This window comes from Lepisma saccharinum, unplaced genomic scaffold (assembly GCF_977018435.1).
Source record: "Lepisma saccharinum unplaced genomic scaffold, izLepSacc3.1 HAP1_SCAFFOLD_509, whole genome shotgun sequence".
Lineage (NCBI taxonomy): Eukaryota > Metazoa > Arthropoda > Insecta > Zygentoma > Lepismatidae > Lepisma > Lepisma saccharinum.
Window position 1 is genome coordinate 112,293 of NW_028143194.1, and position 12,475 is coordinate 124,767.

Sequence of the window (12,475 nt, forward strand, 5' to 3'; positions counted from 1 at the left end):
TCAAACCTAATTCTGAATTTATGGAGCCAATCATCTACACTCCATCCCCAACATTATATTTTCCTGTGTGCCATAATAGAATAGATAATATTGAATTGATGGTCACTAATGAAAAAGAAGAATTAGTTGATTTTGCTGGAGCCACAACAACTGCTATCATAGAGATTAATATTTAAATAAAAATACATACAAAAAAAATGGAAAATATTGAGAGTTATGAGCTACAATCATTCCCCCCAAACAGGAGGACATTTGCAAATTTAAATCAACCCAACACAGAAATTGAGGTTGATCTTGATGTAGGGGATGGCTTTATACACCCCCACAGAGCAGATCTATACATCAAATTTGATGTTGTTAAGCTCGATGGAACAGATTATCCGGCAAATTCAAATATAAGATTGGTAGATAATTTTGTGCCGCATCTGTTCTCTGAAATTGAGATCAGAAAGCATGGTGTTGTTATAAACAGAGTGGATTATCCCGGCATTACCTCCACAGCTTTGGCCACACTAAAATTATCCAAAATCGAGGCATCATACTACAAAATAGGTGGATTTGAGGCTGGTGATAAAATTATATCTAAGAGCCACACAGTGCTGTTTCCAATGCGCCTGTTGCCAGGATTCTTCTCAGATTACAAAGATATTATGTGGAAGGGTGGTTTAAGAATCACATTTAGAAGAGCTGCCAATGATAATAATGCTTTGATGAGGTACAGTACATTAAACTCTACAGGGGAAGCTCTGCCCAATACCCTACCTGATGAAGGCAAATGCATTATTCAGACTATGGAGCTAAGAATCCCAGTTGTTGAATATGAGGCCAGTTATGCTCTTAAATACAAAGCAGATATAATAAAAAATCCACAAGTTCCTTTACAATTTTATACATATCAATGTGTACAGAAGCCCGCATCTGGTACTTATTATGAGTTTGATGCTACAAATTCATTCTCCAGTATACAATATGACATGCCGGATTTTGTGGTGGTTCTGTTTCAGAATGGAAGACACAATAATCAGGAAAAAAATTCAAGTAGATTTGATAACTGCAACATGAAGAACATATATCTTAAAAATGGCAGAAATGAGGTATTTCCTAGGGAAAATTATAATTTAGACATTTCCAAGGATGATTTCCTTAAATTAAATGAAGCATTTACAGCATACAAAAGGGTCACTACTGGCAATACTGACATGTATTACACACCAGATGAATTCAAAACACAGAGACCCATGTTTGTCATCAATGCTTCAAAAAGGAAACAAGTTGTGGTGAATGACAGGACAAACATTAAAATTATCTGTGAATTCCATGAGGCATTACCTGATGACACCATATGTAGTGTTATTCTCATAGGAGAAAAATCATATGTTTATGATGTAAGAAATGAGAGAGTCACAGAACAATTCTTGAAAAATTATATTATCTTAATACTAGATATACAAGTTGAGCCTGGTGCCCAATTGAACTTAAACCGGAAGTAAATATGTGTGTGTGTGTGTGTGGGTGTGGGTGGGGTGTGTGTGTGTGTGTGTGTGTGTGTGTGTGTGTGTGTGTTAATACGTTTGGCGTAGTTTTAGGTGTGGGCAAAAAAAATATCAAAAGGGGCATATTTTTGACAGGATTATGGACAACAATCTCACAGAAGTGCCTTTTATAAGTGTAGGCAAATCAATCTGAGAGGGGTCATCATTTCTCGGGAACTTCCCGAGGGCATTTTTACAAAAATCTTGGATTAGGCAGGGTTCCACACTTGAGCAAAAAGCTCATATGGGCATGTTGAGCCTGTTTTAAGTGTAGCCAAATCTGCCAGAGGGGGGTTCATCCTTTCTGGCACTGGTTATATAGCCAATTACACTACTGATTAAGTCTAATCCATATTTAAAATCATATTTAGCTCACGCTGCCATAGCGTCTTATGAGCCGTTGGGAGGACAGGTGACACGCGGTGTGCTCCAATCTTCCTCTTCCTAACTCCTTAACTTCCACACCAAAAAAAAATCTTTCCAAGTTACCCGGGGTATACCAAAAGTATTCCAAAATGGTGGCAAAATAAATTTTGGGTTCTAGTCTCCTTTGAGAATAGAAATTTTGATCTTTGAGGTTCTCTATAGCAAGAAATTAACCCTAGGGAGATATATAAAACGAAGAAGTTGGTCTCCCTTTCATTATAAATTCTTATTTATCATCAGGTCATCCATCGCATTCAGCATGTGCAAGTAAGCACGGATGCTGAGAAAAATATTAAAGTTGATGGTTGCAAAAACATTTATAATGAATTGTTACTTAGTAACTATTATACTGTATGATTACACAAGTCACAGGTATGCTGGTTTAATCAGTACATCGAAGAAAGGTGATTTCGGAAAATAATTCCTCGGAACGTCAAAAATTTTCTAAAAAATTAGCTGGCAACACTGATTTTCACTAACTTTAAATGGTAGTTGGTTGCAAAACTTCTATAACACTTATATTAAATAATTAAACAAGTTTGAAGTAAATATCCTGAAATAAAAGTAAATTTTTTACATAAATTCGAAGTTTCTCGGTTTACGAGCCTCCGATACGACACCTTTGTCTAAAAACTGGATAATTAAAAATAAAATTATGCAAGTCCTGGTTGATTTTTTTGTAATTTCCCTCAAGGGTAGTCTGTTTATGACTTCAGTAATTAGTTTTCATAAAGATCCGACTGTAATTAAGCATTTTATGGCTGATTTAAAATTCAAGTTCTCCGCAAAGGTACTAGTTCAGACAAAATTTGGATTTCTACGTCACAGTAGCTCAATTTTATGAAACAATACAAGATTAACTCTTTATATTTAAGTAATTTATAGCTTAATTGTTATTATTAAGTTCTAAATGTAAGAATTTGTTACAAAAATTGTAGCTTTTATGCTGAAAATTCATTTTAAGTGCCTTATTTAACAGCGTAACGCTTTTAAGTTTGGAAAATGAAAGATAAGCCAAATATTGTTTTAAGAACCAATTTTTAGGTTGAAGGAGAAATAAAGAACAAGATTCTATTTACGCCATCCTGAGAATCAAGTGTAAAAGAGTCTCCCAGCCTCCAGTCCTTTAAGAGGACTTCCCTTTCGGCATGGGATTACGTAATGCTATTCGCAACATATGATATGCCATCTATCTATATATTTCTCCAAAATACAGTTTTAAAAAATCTTTCTCTTCCTTTTATCTACTCTATACATGTATTAGAATATCTTGGTAGTCTAAAACACTACTGGTACCAATAATTCTGGTATGCAAAGTTTCTATTCGTTCAAAAAATTATAATCATAGTGGCTGCTATGCCATCTTGCAAAAATTTTGTAAAATACAGCTAATTTGTGATTTAATTTAGCTTTTGTTTTGTAAACAACTCAAAACTGTATGTTGGTAAGAAGTATGTGGTGTTTCTGCTGTTCCGCAGCTACGAAGTTACTGAAAAAATTAATTCTGGAAGAAATTGCTCATTATTTACACTCATATTGGTGTATTAAGTGTGTATATTGCACAGTCATCATAAAAATCTGGTCTCTTACCTACTGGTACATTTGTGTACTTTACCTCTCTTCTTTTTTCTGTTACCCTTCCATACTTGAAATATTTTATGCATGTTGGGTGTTGTCCGGTCTACATGGTTACGGAACGAGGCGGAAACGTCGTGCCGTCCTTTACCTCTGACATTACGCAGAGCCGAACAGGTGTTTCTCAATGCTACATTAGCTTCGCCTACTAGAATGCTAAAAAGATATGCTTTAGTGTCTTGGCTACAGTTAAGATTCATACGTAGTGACATACTTTCATTGCTGGTTAGGTTAATGCTAGCTTCGGACCATTTACTGTCCTTGACCAGTTCCTTGCTGGCAGGCAAATCATAGAGGGGTATCATTAATTCATTCACGTACTTGCTACCTTGACCTATCATTAATGTAGATGCATTATTCTTAACATTACTCTCTACTTTCCCCCTTATTCCCCTTCTCTCATTAATCCTCCAACTTTCAAAGCTACGCAGCCTACTCATAACCTTCCCATTAAGGTACATCCATCCTATTTCACCGTACTCAATTAGCCTTAATTCATCAGCAATAATCTTCTTAAAGTGGGTCATATCCCCTTTTACTCCTAGCTCAAAAGTTACTTTACTACTAATAGCAAACTTATGCTTCCTAGCTCTATCAAAATCCTTAACACTAGCATTATCATCATTAGGCCTAACTTCTGCCTGCTGTACCTCACTAACAATCAATTCTCTATTTTCTCCCTCTGACTTCTCCACCCTTTTCTCTAACTGGTCTACCTTCCCTCTTGTTACTTCACATTTCTTTATTTGTGCCTCTATCCTAGCATTAGTGTCTTCCCTGTATTGCTCTATCCTGTTTCCCAATTCCTCCTTTAATGAGTCTATTCTTTGGCTCAAACTTGCTTTACTTTCATTTAATTCTGCTCTTAATAGACCTATTGCTTCTAGCACGGATTTGTTAAATTCCTCAATCGTCATCCCCATTATTGCTGTTACAATTTCACGTTATTTATTTGTGAAACAAACCTATCTCTGCCCCTTGACATTATAAAACAAACACTAGAAATTCTTAATGCATGGTCGTCTATTAATTTATCATACTTCATTTTCATGGTAGCGATTAAGTTATCTCGCCCTCAAAATTAGCTTTTAGCTCCATAGTTCCCCTTTACTTGTACTTTCACTTTTTACGTATGTGCATTTCAGTAATATTGTCAACTCGTTGTTTCCACTTTATTAACTTATGCTACTCGGAAGTTAGTTCACTCGCGAGGCATGCAACTACTATTGTAATGTCCTGATTTCTTTTAAAATTTAGGGCAAATTTAGAATATTTAGAAACGGTACGTCAAGTTTGGCTTGTAAACACGTCCCTGTTCGGGCGCCATTTATAACAGTAATTAAAAATTTAAATAATAATAATTAGGGGCGTTTAGGGTTCGAACCAAGGTTTACTTTATTTATAAGGCATGGATGTTCTTTCAGGTAATGAGCAATTAAAATGTACGAACACAATTTGAATTAGATATGATTAGAAATGTACATTGCGTGAACGGTCACTGGTTCGGCCAATGGAGAAGGACGATGATGTTCCCTCTGCATTGGTCTTCGTTTACTAGCCAAATTTACCATGGATTTATCTTGAATTTAAAAATCAAGAATCGGAAATCAGAAATCAGAACACTGGACACTGAAATATGTTACAAAATAACGTTTAATACATTTCTGTTGATATACTTACAATCTCTGGTCGCTCACCGACACAAGACAAAACACTCACGGACCCATGATGCACCGGGTCTAAACAGGTGAGCAACGCGGACCGCTGATGGTCGGTTTTATACGTAAACACTACATTAAAGCACACAAAGCTAGGAATATAATCATGGTCTAGAGAGAGAAAACAGTTTCTCTCTGACCTACAAAGGTGCTGAAAATCAAAGTTTCTATCTGAAACTTTTAACTGTGAATGAATGTTCTAAAACTGTCTCTCTAAAAAGTGAATGTCGAACTGCCAGATCGTAATGTCTATTTCCACTCTAACTTTACACTGCTAAATCGAAGGTCTATATCGAACTGTGTCTATCGAACTGTGTATATTCACTCTCACTTTCCACTGCCTCCGCTAAGTCCTTACTTCGTCTTTTCTTTCCGTTCTCCGAAGAATTGTCCTTCACTCTATTGGTCGTTGAACTTTTTGCTCCGCCCACACGTGGTCACTTCTGCATGTAGGGGCGATAATCGTAACACACGGGGGTGATAAGGGTGAGAATCGCTTAACATAAAAACACAATAGCACCTTGTTCGAGAGCTGATCTCTAGAATGAAAAGCATCTGTTCTAATTAATTCTTATCACTAACAACTCCATTTTTATTGCTCGCAACTGGGACACTTCGTTAAAGTTATGTCTTCCTTGCCTGCCAAAATCTCACTGAATCGAAGAAATACGAAGAGAAATGTTCTGGCAGGGTTGGAGTTCAAGATTCTCTGCTATTTACTCTTGTCAATTCGATGTCAGTGAGCCAGACGGCCTGGCGGCGATCGTGGAAGTTATGCGTCTCGTGGAGAACACCATGTGTGGAGCAATTGTCTCGATTCCGAGCCTGGCCACCTGCAAAATCTCACGAGGACAGGGGATCTTTGTTCAAAACAAGGGAAGAAAGTTCTTAAATTTTAAATGCCTGAAGTTCCAGGTGATTAGCTCCTTCTCGGCCGAAATTATCTTGATAGGCTCCATCTGGGCTGAAATTATCTTGACGTGAGCCAGAGTTTAGATGAATTTGTACGGAGTTTAATGCCGGACACACTGTTTCCTTCACCTTGAAGTAGGGGCGGTGATATATGGGAGGCTTCATGGGAACGAACGCTCGGCGAGGCAGCTGGGTTTCTTCTCAGAGAGCAGAAAATAAGATCTTGGGGGAAAGCGTAGAAAGACCGATGGAGATTTGTAATTGGCACATGGAAATGGTAATTGGCACATCGGTTATAGCCTAACCTTGAGAAATACCATGAGATTTCTCACTTTACACGGTAACTTTTTGGTCATGGCATAAATATTAAGAAAAATGTTAAGGAGAATGCTTTCGTCTAAAGCGGGCTATAGTGTGATTTGTTTTCAGTGTTGTCTAGATATTCCTTGTTTGACCATGCAGTTTCTGTTGGATTCTGACAAGAATTTTGGATATGCAGTGACGAGCTCAAACAATACTTTTTGTAATGATGGAAGTTCATATTAATTTATAAGCACATAAAAAAGTAGAATTACTTAGAGTGAATAATACCAGTAGTATTCTATTCAAGAATAGGTATTGTGCAAATATTTTGAAGTTATTTTACAACTTTTTACATAGTATACCAGAATTGCTTAAAGTTCATCTTTTAAGTCTGTCAGTCGCAGTAGGGTGTGAAATATATCTCATCTCTTAACACCACATCTTGAAACGTCAGTGTGAAAAAATTGAAGAAACTGAGCAAATCAAAACATTAATCAAACTCAACGTTTAATTAATTTTACAAACATTCTGAATCAAAATTATCTCACTTAATTACTGCAGTTCATGCACAACTAATAGGCTATCATCAATGCCATACTAGAAAAAAAACACTGCAGGGGTTTAGATTTGGACCCGGGACATCTTATTTCTTGGAAGAATGAAGCTGACGCACGAGGACTTTCCTAATTATTCTATAACTTAGCCCGAAGTATGAAACGTGTAGATGAGGGGAAGGGAGTGCATTCCGTGCCGAACCATACAAAGCATGCAAGCCTCTCTGCATTCCTCAATGGTCGCGAAAGGAGGGCAACAACCTGTCACATAACAGGCTGTTAAATGTAAACAACCCCCAGCTAGTATTCTAACTCACGCCAGAATATATCGGCAAGCTCAAAAATCTATATTTCTCCCATTTTTAGTTAATCAACAAATATTTTCATTTTTTTATTTTGTGTTAGTATTTACACTTTTATACTAAATTTTACTTTTTTATTCTTAATTTTTTTATATATTTTTTCATTTACTTTTTTACATTTTTTAAAAAAGTTGGTTGTAGTAATAAGTCACTATGATAACTATCACCTGTTTTGTTTAATTAAGTGTTATACGTATGCACATTTTCATTGTTATTACCCTATGCAATTCACACTCGGGACAGAATATATACTTCATGGCCAACAGTGGAGGAAACGATAAATATAAATCACCCTACCAATGTAGTCAATGGTGCAGTAACACCACTCCAATTCAGAATTCACTCCAGTTACTTTGAAGAGTTGCCCATTAATATCCGCCACAGTAATTACAACATAAAGGAACAGCTCGAATTTGAAATAAATAGATCTGAAAATGGCTTTAAATTATGTCATCTAAATATTTAAGGTATATTCAACTCCATAGACGAATTTAAACAAAAAATATCGGACTTAAACTTTCACCTGATATAGAAGACATCGAAAATTACACATTAGTTCGACAAGATAGATTGAACAAATCTAGAGGTGGTGTGTGCTCTTACATATCTAAATCGCTTAAATTGAAATTTTTAGACGGGTTCGTAAATAATGATGTCGGCGTAGAGTCCCTTGTAATCGAATTAACTATCGATATCGAAAAAATTTGAATTATGGTAGCATATAAACCCCCAAATGTCAGCTATACTCACATCAGTCACGTAGCAGATATCCTCCAACACCTATACTTAAATTACGATTACTTCATTGCGTTAGGCGACTGGAATATCAACATGTTAAGAAAAAATTAAAGCAGCACTCGACTCCTTCAGAGTATAATCAAGGAAGTTTACGGGAAACAATTAATTACCAAACCAACCAGATTGACAGCGACGTCAAAGTCGTTAATTGATTTAATTGTTTGTTCACAATATTTAATTGTAAAGCAAATTGGGCAGAGCAAGTTACCAGGAATTACAGATCACCATATAATATACTCCATATTTGACCTGTACGCACCAAAACAATTTTAAAAAATTATCAAAATTACAAATTTCAAAAGCATGTACATGGACAAGTTTCGTAAAGACGCGGAAAATGTGCAATGGTGTACAATCGAAAGAAACGACGACGTAGATGCAGCGGTGGAGGCCTTGAATGAAAACATTATCAGGTTAATAGATAAGCACGCCCCCAGCGAAAAATTCATACCAAACCTCCCGCCGCCTTGGATTTCAAATCGAGTAAGGGAATTCTGGAAGTTGCGCGACTACTTTCATCTGAGATATGTAAATACAGGAGACCCAGACGCTCTCCTATCGTACAAATACTTCAGAAACAGGGCCAAAAAAGCAGTCACTATACCGAAACGGTAAATATGAATTTAAAAAATCCTAAAAACTTATGGTCTAACCTCAGAAGCCAGGGACTTTTACCAAATATAAAGAGTAATGCGCTCTCCTCAGATACATTTCGGCCGAATGTGGCAGATGAGTTCTTTGTTAACCCGAGTGTACCCTCAGATAGCAATGCAACGGTGAGTGATGAAATTAATACTTATCTCCAGCAACCCAACAATGACACGTTCTTTTTACCCAGTAAGTAGCGAACAAGTACGTAAAATTTTTTAACAAAATTAAATCAAAAGCGTGCGGTTATGATGGCATAAACCCAACTGTTTTACAATATCGCATGCCCTCTTGCTTAGAAGCCCTTGTGTCCGTTATTAATCTTTCCCTTTCCAAAGCAAAAACTTGGGGATTGTGTTCAATAGACACTTAAATTGGGAGGCACAAGTCGAATTTGTTGTGAAAAACTGTATGTGGGAAACTCAAATCGTTGTATCATTTAAAACATACTCTGGACAGTTACAGATCACCTTATGCAAGTACTCGTCCTATCTACATTAGACTATTGCGCTCCAGTGTACAGTAATATCTCCCAGGGCCTTAACTATATCTCCCAGGGATCTTAGCGACCCAGAAAACTATGGATTCCACACTAATATCGATCGTTTTTTATTATTTTTACATGTCACCCCTTCCTTCCCCCCCCCTAAGGGTGCCAGGAGTGCCTTGGAGTGAACGGCATTGGAAGTGTCACTATTCATCCTAGCGACCTCGAAAACTATGGATTCCACACTAATGTCGGTCGTTTTCGATTATTTTTACGTGTCAACCTCTTCTCACCCCCACCCCTAGGGGTGCCAGGGGTGTCTTACCAGCACAGTATTTCTTCCCAGATTGTTAGTCATATGTGTTCCAAGTTTGGTCATCGTGAATGTCACCAATTAGCTTAGCGACTCCAAACACTATGGATTCGACACTAATCTTGGTCATTTTTTACATTTCAATTTTCACCCCCTCTCACACCCCATCCCGAAAGGTGATGAACTTGAAGTGGAACTGCATTAGGAGTGTCACTATTCATCTTAGAGACTCCGAAGACTATGGATTCCACACTAATATCGGTGGTTTTCGATTATGTTTACATGTCACAGAATTTCTTTGGAGATTGCAAGTGATACGTGTTCCAAGTTTGGTTGAAATCGCTCCAGGCGTTCGAGAGTTATGCCGGAACAAAAATACACACATACAGATTTACATACATACACACATACATTCATTTTTATATATACGTAGAAGATTGTATCTTTGACAACGGTTGGTTGTAGGAACGGCTCATGAGGCCGAAACACGCCTGCTTAGATAAAGACCATTCTATTTTATTCTATTCTATTCTATTCTATTCTATATTGCGAAGCTAAACCTAAACTGTTCGTAACATTACCTCTCTCTCTCTATCCGGACTTGGCAATTTCTTCCAGGCGGTCGACAAAAATACAGTGTTTCCGACCTCACAAATGTTTCTCTGTTTCCAATTTCAACAAACATTCTTCACACGTAAGTTTTCAGCTTTGTTCTATGTTAAAATGTTGTAATAGTTCTAATGTTATAAGTAAAATAATGTAATCTTTCGCCAATTGCGTTTCTTGACTAGGATAGGAAGCCGTTAAGTTGGCTACTCGCTGCTGGTGTTCAAGAGCTATATTGGCACTTTAACGATTCCAGGACTTAAAATATTTCAGGGCGGCCAGATAACTTTTGGAGAAGTGTACATACAACACATCGTTTTTTATTTTTTTTTATTTTTTTTTTGCATATATCCCAGTGCTATTTCTCTTCTCACAGCGCTTCATACATAATTATATACGTATATATTAAAGCTATTGTATTGTAAAACATCTGTCCAATATTGAATTCAAGGTCGAAGGTCCTCAATACTTACACAACCTCTTTGTTTCAACATAGTATACCGTTCCTCCCGCTATTACATAATATTGGGCACTTGTGTTCCCAGTTACAATTTTGTTCTGAGTAACTTGTAGTGAGAAAATGACACTAGCAATCTCTATACTTATATCGACGTCGTCGCCTTGTAATCTAGAGGTCCCGGGTTCGATACCGGGTGGAGGCAAAGTGGTCCGAACCCAATTTAAATTAGATCCAGTCCCGATTAGCCTATCTGTGCTTAAAGCGGACTTAAGACAACAATTCAAACAAACAAATTCAATTTATATTGACACAGTGAAGAACCCAGTTTGTTCCAATTGTAATGACCAGAATTTTTAATATGATAGTTAATTACGACATATTTACTAATTTCAACTAACATTTAATTTGTTTTACTTACCGTTGACACGTTGTAATTTTCAAGAGAAATGTGTCGATCTTGATTATTTGGTGAGAGCTTCTGGCGCACAGTCTATTCTGTTATCTATCTTGAAGTGTGTACTATCTCCAGAAACAATCGTTCACGTTTTCACATTAACTGATAAGGCAGTATTATAGATAATGAACTGAATCAGTCTCCAGATTTGGTGCTTGTGAGTGATGGTAAAAAATTAATAAAACATGAGTCTTTCAAGGTTAAGTTTGACCTTTCTGCGTAAATTGAGTGATTTGGTTTATTTTACTTCGCTTTTCTGCCACATTTGGCTAATCACGAAGATCAGGATGGCTTGATGAAATTGACGAAGAAACACTCACGAAGAATAGTCATGCACCACCACTCCGCACGCCCATGATGGACGATCTGCCTATTATAGGATTGGGCAAAAAAAACTGATGATTTTTAACATGATATAACACAGTTATGTCTCTTATGATGGCTAGCTCGCGTTCCCTACCTGAATAAAGACAGCGATTCAACGTGAGGTAGCTGCCATGCCGAGAAACATGCTGTAAAAAGTGATTACAAGTTTCGAAAACCAATTAATCAACGTGTGGACCAAAATGGGCAAGATGTTATTTCCCGCACTTATACCCTGTCTCAGCTATCTCTGGAGTAGGCGAACGAAAATAAGTCTGCGCAAGTAGTGACGCGAGACGGCTCCACCAATGAACACGTGAAGGGAGTAGTATAAAAGTATATAGGATAAACGCGAGAAAGTACGAACCCCCCTCAAGCAGATTTGGCTACACTTAAAACAGGCTCAACATGTCCATATGAGCTTTTTGCTCAAGTGTGGAATCTTGTCTAATCCAAGATTTTTGTAAAAATGCCCTCGGGAATTTCCTGAGAAAGTATGACCCCCCTCAGATTGATTTGTCTACACTTACAAAAGGCACTTCTGAGAGATTGTTGTCCATAAACTTGTCAAAAATATGCCCCTCTTGATATTGTATGATATCTTAAGTATAGTAACTGCTATAGTGCCCCAGCATGTATAGATTTCAAAATATTAACAATTTTGCTAATATTGCATTTTTTAGAAAATTCTATTTATAAAAATTAGGCATTTACAGCTTAAATATTTCATATATCAGGAAAATTATAGAGACAAAAAATGTAGAGAATCATGCCTAGAATATGTCTACAAAATTTCAAGTCTCCAGTACTGATAGTTTTTGAAAAATCTCAAATTCAAAAAATTATCGATTTTTTAACAAAACTTCTAAACAGCCTCTAGATTTCAAATATGCAACCCCCATGC

The 12,475-nt window shown here is 36.8% G+C and overlaps 1 protein-coding gene across 1 annotated transcript in view; it reads right to left on the reverse strand.

Moving 5' to 3' along the window:
• The window catches only part of LOC145982975 (hemolymph lipopolysaccharide-binding protein-like), a 37,512-nt gene extending 26,250 nt beyond the window's left edge, over positions 1 to 11,262 (reverse strand). The window contains exon 1 of the mRNA XM_083116255.1: positions 11,173 to 11,262. The gene's annotated coding sequence lies outside the window, so the exon portion shown is untranslated. The remainder of the gene's footprint in view (positions 1 to 11,172) is intronic.
• Positions 11,263 to 12,475: the final 1,213 nt, after the last annotated feature.